Source organism: Perognathus longimembris, chromosome 17, assembly GCF_023159225.1.
Source record: "Perognathus longimembris pacificus isolate PPM17 chromosome 17, ASM2315922v1, whole genome shotgun sequence".
Lineage (NCBI taxonomy): Eukaryota > Metazoa > Chordata > Mammalia > Rodentia > Heteromyidae > Perognathus > Perognathus longimembris.
This window is the reverse complement of record NC_063177.1, coordinates 12946423-12969402: the sequence shown is the minus strand read 5'-3', so window position 1 is coordinate 12969402 and position 22980 is coordinate 12946423. Positions and strand designations below refer to the sequence as shown.

General features: G+C 42.3%; 1 protein-coding gene across 6 annotated transcripts in view; it reads left to right on the top strand.

Annotated features, from left to right (window-relative positions):
• The first annotated feature begins 509 nt into the window (after window positions 1-509).
• The window catches only part of Specc1 (sperm antigen with calponin homology and coiled-coil domains 1), a 273509-nt gene continuing 251038 nt past the window's right edge, over window positions 510-22980 (top strand). For 2 of the 6 annotated variants that reach the window (XM_048366746.1, XM_048366743.1), the window contains exon 1: window positions 1751-1845. The gene's annotated coding sequence lies outside the window, so the exon portion shown is untranslated. Of the gene's footprint in view, window positions 593-1750; window positions 1846-22980 lie in introns of those variants that run through there. The other 4 variants (XM_048366749.1, XM_048366748.1, XM_048366744.1 and 1 more) reach the window with 3 other exon arrangements.

Sequence of the window (22980 nt, the reverse complement as noted above, 5' to 3'; positions counted from 1 at the left end):
GGGTGTAACTCAATTGTACAGTGCTCACCTAACATGTGGGAGGCCATGGATTCCATTTACACCACTGCAAAAGCAAACAAAACCAAAGCCAAATAAAGCCCCGTGAGATGGAGAATATGTACTTGCATCAAGGTCGCAGAGGATGCGGAAGCTGTTGATTTGAGTATTGCGCTTTAGGAACATTAGTTTGGAAGTCTCTGCGGGGTGGGGGGGGGGTGGGTGTCAGGCCTCTCAGTGAGACACCCGGACAGCGGAGAGTAAGGCCTGGAAGAGGCGAAGAATGCGAGAGGAGGGAGAAGAAGCGAAGGTCCTTGGACTACAACTCCCAGTAATCCTCCCGCTGGTTCGCGCGCGCCTCCTGGAGGAAGCTGAAGGTGAAGGGCGAAGATGTGGAAACTTTGGACTACATCTCCCAGCGATCTTCGCTTCAGCTCACGCGCGCCCTCTGGAGGTTGCTGGTGGGAAAGCGCTGAGGGATCCCCGGGACCTTTCCACCGACACCGGTGAGCACCAGCAGCTGCGGGCTGAGGGCTGCGGGCTGCAGGTTGCAGCAGCGCCTAGCAAATCGAGTAGTGGAAGCCCAGCCGGACAGGTGAGGTGGAACCGCGAGCCGCATGCTCTTCTGCGCCTCAGCTGCCGTATCATTCCCGAGCGGGCAAAGGGGTCCCAGAGTCCGGGTGTAGGGACGCAGGACTCCTCTATGGGAAGACGCGCTGCGGAGATGGTTGCGGTGTCCCCAGTTCCTTTCTTGTCCCCAGCCAGAGAGGGACGTCCTGCTCTGTCTTGCCCAGCCTGGGAGTGGAGAGACCGGCGTTGCAGGTGGCAGAGGCAGGTGGCCGCCCCCTCCCCTCGGGGCCCAGGGGGGAGGGTTCGCGCTGGAACCTAGGACAGAGGACCAGGTGACCCCTAGGACTGTGGCTCTGAGATGCACCCAGAGTCCTCGCTGTGGTGGGACAGGTGCGTGGGTGCGCCCGGCCGGGACCCCTGGGAATCAGGGAGGCTCCCGCACCCCAGCTGGTACTGCCCGAATGGGAAGGGGAGGGGTTGCTATGTGATGTGAAGGACCGAGGAGCCCTTCCTTGGCTGTCCTCACGATCACGCAGCTCCGGCCCGCGTCTATCCTGAGGTGACCCGGGCAGCGCGCAGGCTGCGCTTCTCAGGGGCTGGCTGGCGGTGCCACAGTGCGGGGCGCCTGGCGAGCCGCCTCTCCCCGCCCCCCCGCCCCCGGCGCCGCGGGCAGGAATGCGCTGGGGGGTCCAGGGGATGCCCAACCTGCCGCGAGTGCGACAGCAACAATTTCCTTGTCCAGAAGCCTCGGAAACAAAAATTACTTTTATGTGCTTTTTTAAAATCATTATTATTAAGCAAGATTGACGGAATATGTGCCTTATTTTTATTTTACGGAAGCTCCATTTGGCAGCACGCAAAGTTTATATAATAGGTAGCATACGCTTTGAAAGAGAAAATATTCCCTTAGAGGGCTCTTCCTTGCCCTCTGTCGGAGGATGCAACGCGTGGGACTGGCTGACACGCTTATCCCTCAGTAACTGCAGTAGCTGCAGGCGAGAGATAAAGTGTTTTTGAGCAGAGCCACAGTTCAACCGCTCAGAACGATTTTTGGTGTCACAAGATTTGGTTATCCAGTTTCAAACACTGTGTTTTTGCCATAATTAAGATGGGAAGCGGGGTGGGGTGGGGCCCAAGCTTGTCAGTCCTAATCCCTCAGTCGAGAAAATACATATTTTGCATGATTAACTCTCAAACCAAGCAGGTTTAAACTGAAGCTGAGCCTCCATCTAAACTCTATGAATTTTTGCTTTCAGTTGAACTGTTTGGCTGTTCCAGGTAAATAGGTTGTCTATTAAAAAACTCTGTATCTCTTATTTCTTGCCTTCCATCAGCCACACTATAGTACTGAGTTTTAAACTCCAACAGGATGTCTTCCTCTTAGGTTTGGTTTTCCGGGCACGTTGCTCCTATATATTGGGAAAGGCTCTTTACCATTTTAGGTGAGTTTCTATTTATACCTGATTACCAAGATTTTAATAGGGGTGAGCGCTGCTAGTTTTTTCCACGCATTAATATTGGCTTCCTTAAGATTGCTAATATAAGTGACAACATTGCCTAATTTTCTTTCTAAAATCCTGGCACTTTTAAAAATGCATTCTGAGTTGTTTGATAAATTTACTTAGGGTTTGGAACCCCAGTTTAAGGGTAACATTGGTATATAGTTTTAATAAATGAGATCAGTTTATAGTTTTCTTATTTCCCCATGTGTGTTCATAATTAACATTATGCTGTTGTTACTAAGTTGGGAATCTTCCCATCATTTTCTGTGCTGTGGAGTAAAAGAATTTTCTGTTCCTTGAAGTTTGGCAGACTCTCACTGCCGACTGCCTGGACTGCTGTTGGTGTTTTTAGGAAGTTGATATCAGTATTTAACTACTTTAACGCTTTTCCCTAACCATTAATATTTCTAGGATCATTGTCAGTATTTCTCAGGTCATTATTCTCCTAGAAAATAACATTATTGATTCTTAATAACATTACTGATTCTTAAATACATGTTAGCATAATGCTATATGTAGTATTCTACTGTAAGACAATAAATTTATGTACTTGTGAGATGCTATCTTCCTTGTTAATACTAATGTTAAATGATGTATTTTATCTTTTTATTGTCAGACTTGTTGAATGATTGCTTTTTAAATTAAAATTTTAAGTTAATTTTAAAGAATGGAATTTGGATTTATTGGCTAATCCTATCAATTATTATCTTCCTTTCTTTTTGTACCCAAACTGGAGCTGGCTGTGCTTTCTTTCTCATGGCTGGCATTCTAGCATTTGAGCCAGACTTCCAGATGGGCATTTTGCTGATTAATTGGGGATATAATCTCTCACGGACTTTCCTATCTGGGTTGACTTCAAACCTTGATCCTCAGATCTGTGCCTCTTGAGAAGCTAGGATTACAGGTATAAGCCACCCGCAGCCAGCCTTAGGCTTATTTCTTGCCAGCTACTACGCCTACCATAAATTATTTGGACTCATTTTATTTTTTTCTGTTTTATCTCTATTTTATCATTACAGATTTTATTCCTATTCAGATTATAGCTAGGTAGCCCCTCCTTTTGGGGGGCAACTGCTCACTGATGTGTATGTACATAAAGGCACATAAATTATCAATGAATTTTTTTGGCTGGTCCTGGGACTTGAACTCAGGGCCTGGGCAATGTCCCTGAACTTCTTTTGCTCAAGACTAGCACTCTACTAGTTGAGCCATAGTACCATGTCTGGCCTTTTCTGTTTGTGTGTTACTGAGGAATCAAACCCAGGGCTTCATGCATACTAGGCAAGCACTCTACCACTAAGCCACATTCCAAACCATCAATGAATTTTTTTTTGTTGTTGTTGAATGACTTTCTTTTTTTAATTTAATTTAATTTATTTATTAATTGAAAACAAATTTTTTGACAAGGTGTTGTGCAAAAAGGGTACAGTTACATAGTAGGGCAGTGTATCTTGTGATATCTTACGCCTTGTATTTCTATCCATTCTCTAGTTCAGGTAGACATATATACAATATACAATGTATCAAGAACATATACAGTAGCCACGTGGCCACGCCCAAGAAAGTTCGCCTAGGGCTTTAAATGTAATGTCGATACTAGAAAATATCTTGACAGTAGTCTTTTTTTTTTTTTTTTTTGGCCAGTCCTGGGCCTTGGACTCAGGTCCTAAGCACTGTCCCTGGCTTCTTCCCGCTCAAGGCTAGCACTCTGCCACTTGAGCCACAGCGCCGCTTCTGGCCGTTTTCTGTATATGTGGTGCTGGGGAATCGAACCTAGGGCCTCGGGTATACCGAGGCAGGCACTCTTGCCACTAGGCTATATCCCCAGCCCCATTGACAGTAGTCTTATATGAACATACATACATAGCTTTTGAGCTATTCCCCTGAGAGGTCAATTTTTGACCTTTATATGTTGAGTAATTGTTTGGTTTTAGTTACATACTGTTGGGTTGCTGCCCCAATCCTGTGGGGAATACTATTTGACAAGCAGTTTTTGGTTTCACAGACTTGGTCTCTACTGTCTCTCCGTCTCCCTTTGTTAACAGTCATATATCAGGGAGATCATGCCCCTTTGTTTCTGTGTTCTAGGCTTGTCTCACTCAACATTATTTGTTCAAGTTCTGACCATTTCCCTGCGAATAACAATATTTCACCATTCCTAATTGCTATGTAGTATTCCATTGTGTATAAGTACCATATTTTTTGGATCCATTCATCTGTGGAGGGGCATCGGGGTTGTTTCCATATTTTGGCTATTGTGAATTGTGCCGCAATAAACATGGAAGTACAAATGTCTTTTTGATATCTTGGGTTTTGCTGTTTAGGATAGATGCCTAGGAGTGGTATGGCTGGGTCATAGGGTAGGTCTATATTGAGCTTTTTGAGAAACCTCCATACTGATCTCCAAAGTGGTTGTACTAATTTGCACTCCCACCAACAATGGAGAAGGGTTCCTCTTTCCCCACACCCCCTCCAGCATTTGTTGTTGCCTGAGTTCAGAGTATAGGCCATTCTAACTGGGGTGAGGTGGTATCTCAGGGTTGTTTTTATTTGCATTTCCTTTACTAGCAGGGATGTTGAGCATTTCCTCCTGTGTTTCTTTGCCATTTTTATATCTTCTCTTGTGAAGTCTCTCTTTAGCTCCTTTGCCCATTTCCTAATAGGTTTATTGGGCTTGGAGGGGCTTAGTTTTTTGAGTTCTCTGTAGATGACCGATATCAGGCCTTTGTCTGTTGCTGTGCTGGTAAATATCCTTTCCCATATTGTTGGCTGTCTTTCTATTTTGGTGGCTATGTCCTTAGCTGTACAGAAACTTTTTAATTTGTAGTAGTCCCATTTGTCGAGTCTCTCCCCTATTTGTTGTGCCCCTGGGACTCTATTCAGGAAGTTCCTTCCTGTGCCTATAAGTTCTAGCGTCTTTCCTACTCTGTCCTTCAGTAGTTTCAAGGATTCAGGTTTGATATTGAGGTCCTTGATCCATTTTGAGTTGATCTTGGTGCATGGTGATAGGCTTGGGTCTACTTTGAGTTTTCTGCATATGGCTGTCCAGTTCTCCCAGCACCAGTAGTTGAAGAGGCTCTGTTTATTTCATTGTATGTCTTTAACTCCTTTGTCGAATATCAGCTGGCTGTAAGAGTGCAGTTTTATTTCTGGATCTTCAATTCTAATCCATTGGTCTTCTGGTCTGTTTTTATACCAATACCAGGCTGTTTTTGTTATGATGGCCCTGTAGTAGAGCTTGAAGTCTGCTATTGTGATACCTCCTGCACTGCTTTTTTTTTTGCCTAGAATTACTTTGGCTATTCTAGGTTTTTTGCTGTTCCATATGAATTTATGGATTGGTTTCTCTATTTCAGTGAAAAATGTGGCTGGGATTTTGATAAGGATTGCATTGAATTTGTATAACAATTTGGGCAATATGGCCATTTTCACTATATTGATTCTGCCTACCCATGAGCATGGGAGGTCTTTCCATCTCCTTGTGTCTTCTTTGATTTCCCTTATTAGATTTTTATAGTTTTCATTAAATAGGTCTGTCACATCCTTGGTTAAGTTGATCCCTAGGTACTTTATTCTTTTTTTGGCTACTGTAAATGGAATTGTTTCCATAATTTCCTTTTCTGTTTGTATATTGCTGGTATACAGAAAAGCTGCTTACTTTTGTGGATTGATTTTGTATCCTGCTACTTTGCCAAATTGGTTTATTAGGTGTAGGAGTTTGGGTACTGAGTTTTTTGGGTCCTTCAGATATAAGATCATGTCGTCTGCGAATAGGGATAACTTGATTTCTTCCTTGCCAATGTGGATCCCTTTGATGTCCTTCTCTTGCCTTATTGCTATGGCTAGGGATTCCAGCACTATGTTGGAAAGAAGTGGGGAGAGTGGGCATCCTTGTCTTGTTCCTGAGTTTAGGGGGAATGATTTAAGTTTCTCTCCATTTAATGTGATATTAGCAATTGGTCTGTTGTATATGGCTTTTATTGTTTTGAGGAATGTTTCATCTATTCCTGTTCTCTCCAAAGCTTTTAATAGGTATGGATGTTGTATTTTGTCAAAGGCTTTTTGGGCATCGACTGAGATAACAATGTGATTCTTGATTTTAGTTCTGTTTATGTGGTGAATTACGTTGATTGATTTACGGATGTTGAACCATCCTTGTGACTGTGGGATGAAGCCTACTTGGTCATGATGTATGATTTTCTTGATCAGTTTCTGGATCCTGTTAGCTAATATTTTATTAAGGAGCTTTGCGTCTGTGTTCATTAGTGATATTTGTCTGTAGTTCCCTTTTTTTGTTGGGTCTTTGCCTGGTTTGGGAATGAGTATGATATTAGCTTCATAGAATGAGTTTGGGATTTCTCCCTCTGTTTCTATTTCGCGGAAGAGTTTGAGGAGTAATGGTATTAGCTCATCACTAAAGGTTTTGTAGAATTCGTTGGTGAATCCATCTGGGCCTGGGCTTTTCTTTGTTGGGAGGTTCTTGATTACCTCCTGTATCTCACTGTACGTTATTGGTTTATTTAGTTGATTTATTTCTTCTTGGTTCAGTTTGGGCAGTTTGTACTTCTCTAAGAATTGATCCAGGGGCTGGGGATATAGCCTAGTGGCAAGAGTGCTTGCCTCGTATACATGAGGCCCTGGGTTCAATTCCCCAGCACCACATATACAGAAAAAAAATGGCCAAAAGTGGCGCTGTGGCTCAAGTGGCAGAGTGCTAGCTTTGAGCAAAAAGAAGCCAGGGACAGTGCTCAGGCCCTGAGTCCAAGACCCAGGACTGGCCAAAAAAAAAAAAAAGACTTGATCCATTTCTGTAAAATTATTGTTTTTTGCTGAGTAGAGTTTTGGAAATAGCTCCTTATGATTGTTTGAATATCATGTGTACTTGTTGTAATTTTTCCGGTGGAGTCCTTGATTTTACATATATGAGTCTCTTCTTTTTTTTGTAAGTCTTGCGAGGTGTCTGTCAATTTTATTTATTTTCTCAAAGAACCAGCTTTTAGTCTTATTTATTTGTTGAATGGTCTTTCTATTTTCAATCAGATTTATCTCTACTTTAATCTTTGTGATCTCTCTCCTCTTAGTCATTTTAGATTCTGTCATTTCTTGTTTCTCCAGTTGTTTTAGTTTCATCATGAGGTTATTCACCTGCTCTGCTTCCATTCTTTTAATGTGAGTGCTGAGGGCGATTATCTTGTCCCTCAGTACTGTCTTAGCTGTGTCCCATAGGTTTCTTTGTGATGTATTTTCATTGTCATTGTGGCTTATGAATTCGTTGATTTCATCTTTAATTTGGTCTGTGGCCCAAGTGTTGGATAGCAGTGTGGGGTTTAGCCTCCAAGAATGTGTATAGCCTCTGTGGTATCCTTTGTTATTGAGGGTTACCTTTAGTCCACTGTGATCAGATATAATACATGGGATGACGTCAATACTTTTGTATTTGCTGAGGTTCTTTGTGTGGTCCATGACGTGGTCTATTTTGGAATATGATCCATGGGCTGCTGAGAAGAAGGTGTATTGTGTCTCTGTAGGGTGGAAGATTCTGCATAGAGCTTCCAGATCCATTTGGGATATGGTGTTACTTAGGTCTTCAGCTCCCTTGCTAATCCTCTGGGTGTTGGATCTGTCTCTAGGAGAGTGTGGGATATTAAGGTCACCCACTCTGACTGTGTTTGGGTCTATCTTGTTCTGTAATTCTGTGAGAATTTGCTTGACATATGTAGGGCCTCTTTTGTTCGGTGAGTATACATTTATCACCGTGATGTCTTGATTCTGGATTTTTCCTTGTATTAATATGTAGTGTCCGTCTTTGTCTTTTTCAGTTGATTTTAATGAAAAGTCCAGCTTGTCTGAGATCAGGATGGCTACACCTGCCATTTTGGTAGGTGCGTTTGCTTGGTAGATCTTTCATTCGGAGCCTGTTTTTGTCTCTTCCTGTAAGGTGGGTCTCTTGTAGGCAGCAGATGTCAACTTTTTGTTTGCGGATCCATCCTGCCAGTCTGCTACTCTTTATCGGAGAGTTTAAACCATTTATATTTAAAGAGATCAAGGATAAGGGTGTTTTTTCTCCTTCCATTTTCTTGTTGGGCTGTTTTTTCCTCTTTTTTTTTTTCTTCTTGTGTTTAGTTAGCTGTTCTTTCTGTTGGGCTTTGGCTATTGTAGTTTCTTTCTGTTTCTGTATGTGTGTGTTGTACAATCTCTGTTGGGTGGGGCTCCCCTCTTAGAATTCACTGTAGGGCTGGTTTTTTATTCACATAGTCCTTTAGCTCCTCTTTGGTGTGGAAAGATCTGGTTTTCCCTTCGAATGTGAACTCCAATTTCGCTGGATATTTGATCTGAGGTTGCATATTGTTAGCCTGAAGCACTTGGATGGTGTTCTTCCACTCACTTCGTGCTTGGTAAGTTTGTGTGGATAGGTCTGCTGTTATTCGAATCCTCTTCCCATTGTAGAAAGTTTCTTTCTTTGCTTTGGCTGACTTCAGAATTTGCTCTTTAATCTTGAGATCTGAAGTCTTGAATATTATGTGCCTGGTGGTGGCTTTTCTGGGGTCTGGCCTGCCAGGTGTCTTATAGGCTTCGGTTACCTGGATGGGGTCCCTTGTGCGATTGGGGAAGTTTTCTGCAATAACTTTATTGAAAATATGATGAAGCCCTCTGCTCTGGTATTCGGCTCCTTCTTCTATTCCAATTATGCGCAGATTATATCTCTTGTCTTTGTCCATTAGTTCCTGGATTAGTCTGCCCTGAAGCTTCACCGTTTCTTGGAGTGTGGTCATTTTCTGGTTGTTGTTGGCTGCTTCATCGTTCAGGTGCGACATTCTGGATTCCATATGATCAACTCTTTGTGTTGTGGATTCAATTGCAGAGTTTATGGATGTCAGAGAGCTATTTATGGTTGTCAGATCAGCTCTGATTGTGGAAATTTCTTCCTTTAAAGAGTTGTATTTTAAATCTATTTTTAATGAATTTTTTTGAAACAGTTGTCTTTTTTGTACTGGGAATCAAACCCAGGATGTGGCACTTACTAGACAAGCACTTTTCCATTGAGCTACGTCCCACCCTAGCCCTATCAATTAATTCTGATAAACTGAACATACATAACAACTTTTTCTATGCTGCTTACTACCAAGGGTAACTACTATTTGATCTCCATGACAATAGATTAGTTTCACTACTATTTATCAATAGAATTATATGGAATGTGCCCTTTTATATCTGGCTGCTTTCCACTATCATTACATTTGTGAGATGTGTCTGTATTCTTGAGGCTATCATGGTTTTTTCATTCTTACATATTCATCATTTAGATACCTATTCTACCTTCCTTGACAACTGAATTGTTTGCCGTTTTCAACTGATGATCACATTTATTTATTTATTTTTGCATGCGTCATGGTACTTGAACTCAGGGCCTTACACTCTTCTCTAGTTTTTGTTTTACTTTCCTCAAGACTGGCACTCTGTCTACCATTTGAGACATACCTGTACTTCCTGCCCTAATTTATTTGTCTTCAAAGTATATGTGGTTCATTTTGGCAATAAAGAAAAAAGTTTATTTAAAAAAAGTGTATGTGGTTGACAGTTCTTAGTATTTTCTGTATTCACTTGAGTCAGTCTGATGTGTATCATGTTGTGGTTTCAGTTTGGATTTCCCTAATGGTAAGTGACACACTTTTGAGTTGTATTGGTCCTCTTAATGTTTCAGGAGTATTTGAACATTTTTCTTTCAAATCTACATATTTTCTTTTTAGGAGCTAAGTAAGAAAGAACCTTAACATGATTTTAACTCTGCCCTATGTTAACATCACATGGAAATTTGAATTTGACTCATTGTATACAACTATTTAGATAAGCTCAAGTTTCATTAATATTTGATCACATTGATACTTTTACCTCTTAATTTACTTGAATATCGAGCCATTATCTTTTTCTTTAAGACATTCAAATTGTTTGAGTGGTAAATTTTTGGGGCTCTTGTTTGTTTAAAAATATTTCTTATTGCCAGGCACTTGTGGCTCACGCCTGTGGTCCTAGTTACTCGGGAAGCTGAGACCTGAGGATTGCTATTCAAAAAGCCAGCCTACTCAGAATAAGCAGGAAGTGGCACTATAGCTCAAGTGGTAGAATACTAGCCTTGAGCAAAAAGAAGCTCAGAGACAGTGCCCAGGCCCTGAGTTCAAGCCCCCTGGACTAGCACACACAGTCTTTCTTTTTACTTTGCCACAAGAAATTTTTCTTCTCTCTCTCTCTCAATCTCTCTCCCACATCTCTCTCTCCCCCCTCTCTCCCTCTTGCTCTCTTATTCTCTCACTCTCTCTCTTCTCCAAACTCAGGGCCTTGTGTTCTTGCTTGACTTTTTCCACTCAAGGCTGGGGCTCTGTGATTTAAACCACCCTTCCACTCTGGCTTTTTGGTGGTTAATTGGAGATAAGAGTCTCCATGGACTTTCCCACCTGACTGGCTTTAAATCCCAATCCTCAGAACTCAGCCTCCTGAGTAGCTAGGATTACAGATATGAACCACCAGTGCCCAACCATTTCCTGACCTAGAAACATGCCAAAATATGCACAGTCCATACTAAACCAAATTGAGGGGCATACCAGTGGCAGAGTGTGGAGGAACCACTCAAACATCCAAGACTATTTTACCATTAATTGGTCTCTAGTCACTTCAAATGAACATCACATCACACAGTGAACAATGTGCAGCTCCATTATGTCTTTCCTACAAAACCATCCTGACTGACCCTTCCCCCAACTATGGCCACAGCTGTTGTCATGAAACATCATCTCTTACTTTCCTTCTGTGATTATATTGGGAAGTTTTTGTTGCTTATGTCATGTCTGTCTGAGTTTGATATCCCACCAGATTGGGAATTCTATGAGGAATAAGCAACATGTCATATGTAGTTCTATACTCGAAGCCTTCTGGGAGGATGGCATGCTTAGATTTGGTGCTGGTTAATGCTCATTGAAAGAACAGCTAAAAAGATGTAGGAAGCAATCCCTTCTTCATTCTATCCAATGCTTAATAAGAAGCTGATCTTTGTTCTATGCTGAGAATGGTAAGGTAAAGGACCAACCTGGCATTAACGATTCACATTGTCTGTGTTCTACCTATAGCAGATGGCATAATTACATGCTTTCATTGGAAAGAATTTCTGAGGTCATAGACCCTAAGTGTGGATTTGGATTGCCAAACCATCTTTTAAAATTAGTGTATATTCATTATACAAAGTAACAGTTTTCATGCTGAAACTTTTTCATGCATGTAACTTACTTGATCATATTTCCCCCATTGCCCTGTTATTCCCCTTCTTCTCCTTCAACCACGTCTTCTCCTATTGCAGTCCCTCTTCTACTTGTTTATTTCTTTTTTTCCACCTAGATTCCACAACTGAGTCTTGACTTGTGTCACTAGACCTCACAATCTACAATTCTAGATGTTTTCCTGGAAGTCATGATTTTATTCTTTTTAATGGCTGAGTAATACTCTATTGTGTATAAATACATTTTCTTTATTCATTCATCAATTGATGAGTAACTAGGCTGATTATATACCAAGGCTATTATGAATAGTGCTGCTATAAAACATTGGTGTGCAGATTTTCTGATATGCTGACTTTAATTCCTTCAGGAGTGGTATGGGTAGATCATATGGTAATCTTACTTTAAAGAAAATTTTGTTGTAGAACCTCTATGCTGAATCCCAAAGTGGTTACACTAATTTATATTCTCACTAGTAATGTATAAGGGTCCTTTCCCCACCAGATCCTTGCCAACACTTATTGTTTTTGTTTTTCCAATGGTAACCGTTGTGACTGGGGTGAGATGGAATCTCAATGTAGCTTTTTAAATTTTATTGATTGATTGATTGAAAGTCCTGGGGCTTGAACTCAGGGCCTGAGCACTGTCCCTGGCTTCTTCCTTTTGCTCAAGGGTAGCACTCCACAATGCCACTTCTGGCTTTTTCTGTTTATGTGGTACTGAGGAATCAAGCCCGGGGCTTCATGCATGCAAGGCAAGCACTCTACTGCTAAGCCACATTCCTAGCCCCCTTATTTTTTACTTTTTATTTTTTAAATTGTTATTATACAATAATCAGAGAGGTTCCAGTTGCTTAAGTCAGGTAATCTGTACATTTCTTTTTGGATAGTGTTTCCCTTGCTGTCTCCATTTTCCCACTCTCAGTTTGGTTTTGATTTGTATTTCCCTGATGGCTAAATATGTTGAATATTTTCTGTACATATTTATTGAACATTAATACTTCCTCTCTAGAAAAGTGTCTTCAGGTCATTTGCCATTTATTCTATTTTAATTAATTAATTAATTAGTTTGTTTCTTTATTATTGGTTGTAGGGCTTAGACTCAGGGCCTACGTGCTGTCTCTGAGCTTTTTCTCAGTGGAGCCAGATCTCCACTTCTAGTTTTTTGGTGGCAATTGGAAATGAGATCTCATGGACTTTTCTACCTGGGCTGGCTTCGAACTACAATTCTCAGATCTCAGCCTCCAGAGTAGCTAGGATTACAGGCATGAACCATCTATACCTAGCTTCATTTGCCATTTATAAATTAGATTATTTGTTTTTTTAACATTTAATTATGTGTGTATGTACACATGCACGCATGTGTGTTATTTGGATTTGAACTCAGGGTCTTACACTTGCTAGACAAGGTTTCTACTACTAGAGTCATACCTCCAGTCTTCAAATTTTTTAGTTCTTTTTATGTTCTAGATCTGTTAGAGGAAGAACAGTCTCTAACCAGTGATGCTGGAGAGACTAAATCTTCACATGTAGAAAGCTGAAATCAGATCCCTATCTCTCACATTGTAGAATATCAATTTAAGCCAGGCATCAGTGGCTCATATCTGTAATCCTAGCTACTCAGGAGGGTGAGATCTAAGTATTGCAGTTTGAAGCTAGCCCAGGCAGGAAAGTTCATGAGGCCCTTCTCTCCAATTAACTACCACAAAGCTGGAAATGGAGGTATGACTCAAGTGATAGAATGCTAGGTTTGAGCAGAAAAAGCCAAGTGAGAGTGAGTGGCCCTGAATTCAAGTCCCCTCCCTCCCATCAACTCAAAATGAATAAAACTTATAAGGGAAGACCTGAAACTTTGAAACTCATAGAGGAAACTGTAGGAAGCACTTCAAGATGAAAGTATAAGCAAGGGTTGTCTGAAAAGGAGTCTAATAATCCAAAAATTAATAGCAACAAGTGACAAATGGAATTGCATCAAATTTGAAAGCTTCAGTGCAGCAGCAAAGGAAACAAAAGAGTGAATAAACAACTTACAAAAAGGCAAAGGGCTTTTTTTGTATTTCATCTGCACAATTTGTGAGGTGAGCATTGACCTCAATGTTGCTGAATAGTGGAAGTGAGGGTTTGTGGTGTCAGGGACAAGAAGAACTTGCATCAGGTTGTAGTAGGAGTGGTAAGAAGCAGAAACGTGGGGAAAAAAAAGATTGAAACAGAATCATGAATGCCTAAACACAAAAAGGCAGATGATAACTCCCATGCTGTTAACATAAGAAAACACCAAAGCATCACACCTGATTAGGACAGTAGAAGGCCATATAAGTAAACTATATGCATAGTATGATATAAACACCAAAAATAAAAGAAATAGATCTTATTGTAGGAATTTCGATGTATTTGGACATACTTTAGCACAAATATTATACACATAAAAGAGGAAAGCCCTATAATCATCTTTGGAGAATCTGACAAATGCTGGATGCAATTTCACTTCTACCTTCTAGAACTATGAGCAAATACCTCCCCCCCCCACCCCACACGCACTTCCTTTCTCTCTCTGTCTCTTTTTTTGTGCCAGTCTTTGGTTTTGAACTGAAGGCCTGGACTATGTCCCTTAGCTTTTTCACTCAAGGCTGGTACTGTACCACTTGAGTCACACCTCCATTTCTGGCTTTTTGGTAGTTAATTAGAGATAGGAATCTCACAGACTTTCCTGCTTGGGCTGGCTTCAAATCCCAATCCTCAGATCTCAGTCTCCTGAGTAGCTAAGAATATTAAGTGTGAGCCCCAGCACCTGGCTTGTTTGTTTCAGCTACCCTGTATTTGATGCCTTGTTATCAAAGTGCTGGCAAACTAACACTCTTCCTGTCTTCCTGCTGTTTAGCCCTAAGCCACCACTAAACTACTTTCAATTTCTTATAGATATCCTTATTCTAGATGTTTCATGTACATGGAATCATAAGGTTAGTTGTTTGTGACTGGCTTCTTCTACTTAGCTGAGTAGTTTCAAGGTTCATCCATGCTGTAACATGTGGCAATATGTTATTATTTTGCACGGAAAAACAATGTTATAGTGTGTGGATATAGCACATTTATCCATTCTTTCTTGGTAGGTATTTGGTTGTTTCCAACTTTGCTCTTGTAGACATTTATTATTATTATTATTATTATTATTATTATTATTATTATTATTATTATTATTATTTGCCAAGCCTGGGGCTTGAACTCAAGGCCTAGGCACTATCCCTGAGCTGCCGGGCTAGATTTACCTCCCCTGGTGCGGGGATGCTAAGCTTACTCCTTATCAGTGCTCCCCTTGTCACCCTCTCCCCTGGGCACCCGACCAGCAGGTGGCCAAGGTGGAGCGAGGGACACGGGCTAGCCTAAGGTGCACGTGGCCGAACGAGATCCCCTTTTCCTCCCTCCTTACCCACCAAGGAAGCCAGGCGCAGACAGATCTCAGAGAGGCTTCGGAGAGCAATCCGGTTTATTTAGGAGGGGCTCACAGTAATATAGTAGTGATGACGAGGATTGAGCATGAGCTGTGATAGGCTGGCAAGCTTGTTCGTCCAAGAGCAGCTCCCAAGGACCTCCCTCATGGGCTAACGTCACTTCCCATTGTACCGCCCTGTGTGCTCACTGGCGCAAGGTGGGGGATGGTCTCAAAGCTACCCCTTCTGGTTATGGACCCAGAAGGAGATAGGTGTGGCTTACTTCCACACTGCCCCAGGGCTGGGGGAAGGGCGGCGTCTTGGGAGCGATCTCCTCGCCCTTCTCCCCTTAAGGCCAAGATGAATCCCCAACACTGAGCCACTTGTGCTCAAGGCTAGTGTTCTACCACTTGAGTCAAAGCACCACTTTCACCTTTCTCTGAGTAGTTTATTGGAGATAAGAGTCTCGCAGACTTTCCTGCCTGGTCTGGCTTCGAACCACTATCCTCAGATCTCAGCTCCCTGAGTAGGTAGGATTATAGGCCTGAGCCATCAGCACCTGGCCTTTTTTTTGTAATTTATTTATTAATTAAACACAAATTTTTTGACAAGGTGTTGTGCAAAAAGGGTACAGTTACAGAGTAGGGCAGTGTGTACATTTCTTGTGATATCTTACACCCTGTTTTTCTTTCCCTTCCCTAGGTCAGGTAGACATATATACAATACACAATGTACCAAGAACTTATACAGTAGCCACGTGGCCTACACCCAAGAAAATTCGCCTAGGGCTTTAAATGTAATGTCGACATTAGACAATATGTCGACAGTAGTCTTATATGAACGTACATACATAGCTTTTGAGCTATTGTATTCCACTCAGAGGTCAATTTTTGACCTTTATATGTTGAGTAGTTGTTTGGTTTTAGTTACATAATGTTGGGTCCCTGACCCAATCCTGTGGGAAATACCATTTGACAAGCAGTTTTTGGTTTCACAGACCTGGTTTCTACTGTCTCTCCATCACCCCATCTTAACAGTCATATATCAGGGAGATCATGCCCCTTTGTTTTCTGTGTTCTAGGCTTGTCTAGCTCAACATTATTTGTTCAAGTTCTGACCATTTCCCTGCGAATAACAATATTTCACCATTCCTAATCGCTATGTAGTATTCCATTGTGTATAGGTACCATATTTTTTGGATCCATTCATCTGTGGAGGGGCATCTGGGTTGTTTCCATATTTTGGCTATTGTGAATTGTGCAGCGATAAACATGGAAATGCAAATGTCTTTTTGATATCTTGGGGCCTGCTGTTCCGGGTAGATGCCTAGGAGTGGTATGGCTGGGTCATAGGGTAGGTCTATATTGAGCTTTTTGAGAAACCTCCATACTGATCTCCAAAGTGGTTGTACTAATTTGCACTCCCACCAACAATGGAGAAGGGTTCCTCTTTCCCCGCACCCCCTCCAGCATTTGTTGTTGCCTGAGTTCAGAGTATAGGCCATTCTAACTGGGGTGAGGTGGTATCTCAGGGTTGTTTTTATTTGCATTTCCTTTACTGCCAGAGATGTTGAACATTTCCTCATATGTTTCTTTGCCATTTTTATATCTTCTCTTGTGAAGTCTCTCTTTAACTCCTTTGCCCATTTCCTAATAGGTTTATTGGGCTTGGAGGGGCTTAGTTTTTTGAGTTCTCTGTAGATAACAGATATCAGGCCTTTGTCTGTTGCTGTGCTGGTAAATATCCTTTCCCATATCGTTGGCTGTCTTTCTATTTTGGTGGCTATGTCCTTAGCTGTACAGAAACTTTTTAATTTGTAGTAGTCCCATTTGTCGACTCTCTCCCCTATTTGTTGTGCCCCTGGGACTCTATTCAGGAAGTTCCTTCCTGTGCCTATAAGTTCTAGCGTCTTTCCTACTCTGTCCTTCAGTAGTTTCATGGATTCAGGTTTGATATTGAGGTCTTTGATCCATTTTAGGTTGATCTTGGTGCATGGTGATAGGCTTGGGTCTACTTTGAGTTTTCTGCATATGGCTGTCCAGTTCTCCCAGCACCAGTAATTGAAGAGGCTCTGTTTATTCCATTGTATGTCTTTAGCTCCTTTGTTGAATATCAGCTGACTGTAAGAGTGTGGTTTTATTTCTGGATCTTCAATTCTGATCCATTGGTCTTCCGGTCTGTTTTTATACCAATACCAGGCTGTTTTTGTTATGATGGCCCTATAGTAGAGCTTGAAGTCTGGTGATACCTCGTGCACTGCTTTTTTTTGCCTAAAATTGCTTTGGCTATTGTAGGTCTTTTGTTGTTCCATATGAATTTATGGATTGCTTGCTCTATTTCAGTGAAGAATGTAACTGAGATTTTGATAAGGATTGCATTGAATTTGTATAACAATTTGGGCAATATGGCCATTTTCACTATATTGGTTCTGCCTACCCATGAGCATGGGAGGTCTTTCCATCTCCTTGTGTCTTCTTTGATTTCACTTATTAGATTTTTATAGTTCTCATTAAATAGGTCCATCACGTCCTTGGTTAGGTTGATCCCTAGGTACTTTATTCTTTTTTTGGCTACTGTAAATGGAATTGTTTCCATAATTTCCTTTTCTGCTTGTACATTGCTGGTGTACAGAAAAGCTGCTTACTTTTGTGGATTGATTTTGTATCCTGCTACTTTGCCAAATTGGTTTATTAGGTGTAGGAGTTTGGGGACTGAGTTTTTTGGGTCCTTCAGATATAAGATCATGTCATCCGCGAATAGTGATAGTTTGATTTCTTCCTTGCCGATGTGGATCCCTTTGATGTCCTCCTCTTGCCTTATTGCTATGGCTAGGGATTCCAGCACTATGTTGAAAAGAATTGGGGAGAGTGGGCATCCTTGTCTTGTTCCTGAGTTTAGGGGGAATGATTTAAGTTTCTCTCCATTTAATATGATGTTAGCAGTTGGTCTGCTGTATATGGTTTTTATTGTTTTGAGGAATGTTCCACCTATTCCTGTTCTCTCCAAAGCTTTTAATAGGTATGGATGTTGTATTTTGTCAAAGGCTTTTTGGGCATCGACTGAGATAACAATGTGATTCTTGATTTTAGTTCTGTTTATGTGGTGAATTACATTGATTGATTTACGGATGTTGAACCATCCTTGTGACTGTGGGATGAAGCCTACTTGGTCATGATGTATGATTTTCTTGATCAGTTTCTGGATCCTGTTAGCTAATATTTTATTGAGGAGCTTTGTGTCTGTGTTCATTAGTGATATTTGTCTGTAGTTCTCTTTTTTTGTTGGGTCTTTGCCTGGTTTGGGAATGAGTATGATATTAGCTTCATGGAATGAGTTTGGGATTTCTCCCTCTGTTTCTATTTCGCGGAAGAGTTTGAGGAGTATTGGTATTAGTTCCTCAGTAAAGGTTTTATAGAATTAATTGGTGAATCCATCTGGACCTGGGCTTTTCTTTGTTGGGAGGTTCTTGATTACCCCCTGTATCTCACTGTAAGTTATTGGTTTATTTAGTTGATTTATTTCTTCTTGGTTCAGTTTGGGCAGTTTGTACTTCTCTAAGAATTGATCCATTTCTGTAAAATTATTGTTTTTTTCTCAGTAGAGGTTCTGGATATAGTTCCTTATGATTGTTTGAATATCGTGTGTACTTGTTGTAATTTTCCCGATGGAGTCCCTGATTTTATGTATATGAGTCTCTTCTCTGCTATTTTTTGTATGTCTTGCGAGGGGTCTGTCAATTTTATTTATTTTCTCAAAGAACCAGCTTTTAGTCTTATTTCTTTCTATTTTCAATCAGATTTATCTCTTCTTTAATCTTTGTGATCTCTCTCCTCCTAGTCATTTTAGGTTCAATCATTTCTTGTTTCTCCAGTTGTTTTAGTTTCATCGTGAGGTTATTCACCTGCTCTGCTTCCATTCTCTTAATGTGAGTGCTGAGGGCAATGATCTTGCTCCTCAGTACTGCCTTAGCTGTGTCCCATAGGTTTCTTTATGATGTATTTTCATTGTCATTGTGGCTTATGAATTCGTTGATTTCATCTTTGATTTGGTCTGTGGCCCAAGTGTTGGATAGCAGTGTGGGGTTTAGCCTCCAAGAATGTGTATAGCCTCTGTGGTATCCTTTGTTATTGAGGGTTACCTTTAGTCCACTGTGATCAGATATAATACATGGGATGACGTCAATACTTTTGTATTTGCTGAGGTTCTTTGTGTGGGCTATGACATGTTCTATTTTGGAGTATGATCCATGGGGTGCTGAGAAGAAGGTATATTGGGTCTCTGTAGGGTGGAAGATTCTGTATAGAGCTGTCAGATCCATTTGGGATATGGTGTTACTTAGGTCTTCAGCTCCCTTGCTAATCCTCTGGGTGTTGGATCTTTCTCTTGGAGAGAGTGGGGTATTAAAGTCACCCACTATGATTGTGTTTGGGTCTATCTTATTCTGTAGTTCTGTGAGAATTTGCTTGACATATGTAGGGCCTCTTTTGTTCGGTGAGTATACATTTATCACCGTGATGTCTTGATTCTGGATTTTTCCTTGTATTGAAATGTAGTGACCTTCTTTGTCTTTTTGAGTTGATTTTAATGAAAAGTCCAGCTTGTCTGAGATCAGAATGGCTACTCCTGCTGTTTTGGTAGGTGCGTTTGCTTGGAAGATCTTGCTCCATCCTTTCATTCGGAGACTGTTTTTATCCCTTGCTGTAAGGTGGGTCTGTTGTAGACAACAGATGGCAACTTTTTGTTTGCGGATCCATGCTGCCAGTCTGCTCCTCTTTATTGGAGAGTTTATACCGTTTACATTCAAAGAGATCAAGCATATGAGTGTTTTTTCTCCTTCCATTTTCTTGTTGGGCTGTTTTTTCTCTTTTTTTTCTTGTCTTTATTGAGCTGCTCTTTCTGTTGGGCTCTGGTTATTGTAGTTTCTTTCTGTTTCTGTCTGTGTGTCCTGTATGATCTCTGTTGGGTGGGATTCCCCTCTTAGAATTCGCTGTAGGTCTGGTTTTTTATTCACATACTCCCTTACATCCTCTTTGCTATGGAAAGATCTGGTTTTCCCCTCGAATATGAACTCCAGCTTCGCTGGATATTTTATTCTAGGTTGGCACTTGTTGGCCTGTAGAACTTGGATGGTGTTCTTCCATTCTCTTTGCGCGTGGTAGGTTTGTGTGGAGAGATCTGCTGTTATTCGGATCCTCTTCCCATTGTAATAGATGTCTTTCTTCGGTTTGGCTGCATTCAAAATTTGCTCTTTATTCCCGAGATCTGAAGTCTTGAATATTATGTGCCTTGGCATGGCTTTTCTAGGGTCTGGTCTGCCAGGTGTCCTATAGGCTTCGGTTACCTGGATGGGGTCCCTTGTGAGATTGGGGAAGTTTTCTGCAATAACTTTATTGAAAATATGTTGAAGCCCTCTGCTCTGGTATTCATCTCCTTCTTCTATTCCAATTATGTGCAGATTATATCTCTTGTATTTGTCCACTAGCTCCTGGATTAGTCTGCCCTGGAGCTTTACCGTTTCTTGGAGTGTGGTAATTTTCTGGTTCTTATTGGCTGCATCATCGTCCGAGAGAGGTTCTGGATTCAATATGGTCAATTCTTTGTGCTGTGGATTCAATTGCAGAGTTTATGGATGTCAGAGAGCTATTTATGGTTACCAGATCAGCTCTGATCGTGGAAATTTCTTCCTTTAAAGAGTTGTATTTTAAATCTATTTTTTTCATGCATTTCACCTCTCAGGATGTTAAGGTCTTCTTTAACGGAGGTTTGCACTGTATCCATTTTTGCTTCCATTTCTTTCTTGGCTTCCTGGATGTCCTTCGAGACTTCCACTCTAAACTCCTGGAATTGTTTTCTGATTTCTTTTCTGAGATTTTCCGTCATTTCTGCTAACATAGCCTCAGTTGATTTTTTATTCTCCATCTCCTCTTCAGTCGTGCTGCTTTTTGGAGCTGTCGAGTTGGTTTGCCCTTTGATGAACTGTTATATTTCTTTGTGATTTGCGCATCTAGAGATCTGTGTGTGGCTTCCCTGGTTTGGCTTTGTGCTGGTTCCCGCTGGTCTGTCAGTGGGAGACTTGTGTCCTGGCTCTGGGTTTGGGTTTGGTTGTTGAACCTTACTGCCCAATTGGTGAACATGACCTTCTCAGTTGTTGCCGGGGTGGTCACCCTCCTTGCACTTGTGGGTGGGTAGGTTCTGTGTCTTTCTCTGTGGGTTAGTGTCCTGCCGCTGTGTTGTGCTGACCCTAGCATGCTCCTGGTGGGGGTTTGCTGGTTGCTGATTCAGCGTGGCGTGGAGGCTTTTCTCTTCTTTGGTTCTTGTTTCCCCACTCTGTATCTTGGTCAGAGGAGCTCACCTCTCAGGCAGTTCGTCCTCCTGTGTAGATTGCTCTGGGGCCGGTGTTGTTGAGGGGCGGTCCACCCACTTATGCGAAATGCACCAAACTGAGTGGGCACTGCCACTGGGGGGCTCTGCCCTCTTGTGCAGGTGCGCCTATCAGAGCGGGCGCTGCCGCCGGGAGGGGGGCCCTGCCCACCTGTGCGGGGGCACACCTACCAGAGCGGGCCCCGGGTTGTTGGGGTGTGCTTGTGCCCTCCTGTGAGTTTGCTGTGGGGGTCGGTATGTGTGGGCCCCAGTGGGATCAAGTCTCTGGGCGCGGGTTAGCGCCCTCAGACTGCGCCTCCGCTGCGAGGGGTGCGTGTGATCCGGCCCAGGTGTCCATGCTGAGCTAGTATTGCCGACCAGCATGCCTGTGACTTTTGTTGAAAAAGTCTGCGAGATCCAGGCACCTCAGGTGGAGCTTTCAATGTCTACTGGTCCCCGAGCTCCTGTTGGGAAGGGGGGCGGGGCCGGTGCGCCTGGTTCAGGCTCCTCTGCTGCCTTGGCGCTGCTCTGCCCCTCCCCTGCTAGCTCCTGTGTCTTCCCAGAGTCCTTTTGCGGCCTGATTTGGGGGTTCTTTGTTCCCTCGGGGTGGGGAGGGGGAGGAAGGTAGTTCTAGCTTCTTTGTAGGGTTTGGGTCTCTGATAGCTGGTCTGTTGGGGGAGGGGGTAATGTGGAACTTACTGGTCCTGGATTGTGTGTGTGTGTGTGTGTGTGTCCCACGCTGCTGTTGACCTTTCAGGGGTGGGGTGCCGGGCGGTCCTTTGGTGGTGGCGGCCCCAGCTCCCGCTTGGTTCCCCCGCAGCTCACGTTCGATCCTGGCCGTGTGATCCCGAACTTCCCGTTGCTGCCGCCGCAATCTGTCTTGATCGGTCCACGCTCCCCTGGGTTCCGTGGAGACCTGCTGTCTGGACTCTGAACTCCTGGCGTGACTTTTTGGCAGTTGGTTTGCCGGTGCCGGGTCCCCTTTCCCAGCCTGGCCCTGTTCGGGCCAGGGTCAGCGGGTGGGGGGGGGAGGGTACCCCGGAGATATTCCAGCTTCGTGCAGGTTATAGGCTCTTCTTTTTTTTGTTCTTTTTTGTTTCCTGCATTTCTCTATTGCTTCTGGCTGCTGGTTTTGCTGGGTTCTTGATGGCGTGTTGGGTGCTGGAGTTCCCAGCTCGCTATTCAATTGGAGTGAGTTGGGGTGCCTCCCTACTGTGGTGGTGCCATCTTCCTCCTCTCAGCACCTGGCTTTTAAAATTTCTCTTGGATATATACCTTGCAGTAAAATTGCAGGGTTATATGGGAGTGCTCCTGTTTGAGGAACTGCCAGACTGTTTCCCAAAGTGGCTGTATCATTTTACATTCCCACTAGCTGCAAGTGAATATTCTATTTTTTTTTACATTCTTTGCTAAAAATTTACTTTATTGTTATCATAGAGGTGATATACAGAGGGTTTACATTTACATGCATTAGGTAATAAGTGCATTTCCTATTGTACTGTGTCATCTGTTCCCTCATTCTCTCCCATTCCCTCCTTCTCATCTCCACCCACCATAGTTCACTTTCATCAATGTCCATTTTTTACATTCTTGTCAACACTTGTTATTATTTAATTTTTCTAGCCATCCTAGTGAGTGTGATAGTGTGTGTATGTGCATGTGTGTGTGTCTGTGTCTGTGTGTGTTTAAGATGGACATCTTGCTATGTTGCTCAGACTGGCTTCAAACATGTAATCTTCTTGTCTTAGACTCCTCAGTAGCAAGGATTACATGTGCATATATCTGATTTCACTGTGGATTGATTTGTATTTCCCCAATGACAATGTATTCAGCATCTTTTTATGTCCTTATTGGCCATTTGTAT